The following is a 696-nucleotide window of genomic DNA, read 5'->3' on the forward strand; positions in this document are numbered from 1 at the left end:
GTTTTTACTGCAATACATATGGTCATACCTCATATTCATGTTACATCAGAAAGTATGGTATACCTAGCGGCGTTTATACATGGATAAAGAAGGGAGATGACTCCCTGATTACTAACAGAAAAAGACCCAACATAAATTGGTTACCTGAGAAAAGCAAGTGATCTTTTTTGCAGGTATGTCTTCGAACACAAGGACAGAAATGGTACTTAGACAGTGGGTGTTCGAGACATATGACAGGTGACAGATCAAACTTCCTGGATATCTCACTTAAAGGAAAATGATACGTCACGTACGGAGACAACAACAAGGGAAAGATTCTTGACACTAGAACAGTTGGTAACTCATCTCAAACTCTTATAGAAAATGTCCTTTATGTTGAAGGATTAGAACATAACCTCTTGAGCATAAGCCAACTAATGAAAAAATCATCCAAATAAATTAACCATGTAAATATTATTTATACGATGACCAACAAATTTAACATTATTAGATAAAATGTCATGAATAATACAACAATCAGAATCGAAAGATACACGGTTACCTTTGTCATAGAGTTGGCTTATGCTCAAGAGGTTATGTTCTAATCCTTCAACGTAAAGGACATTTTCAATAAGAGTTTGAGATGAGTTACCAACTGTTCCAATGCCAAGAATCTTTCCCTTGTTGTTGTCTCCGTACGTGACGTATCCTTTTCCT

This window comes from Lupinus angustifolius, chromosome LG05, assembly GCF_001865875.1.
Source record: "Lupinus angustifolius cultivar Tanjil chromosome LG05, LupAngTanjil_v1.0, whole genome shotgun sequence".
Lineage (NCBI taxonomy): Eukaryota > Viridiplantae > Streptophyta > Magnoliopsida > Fabales > Fabaceae > Lupinus > Lupinus angustifolius.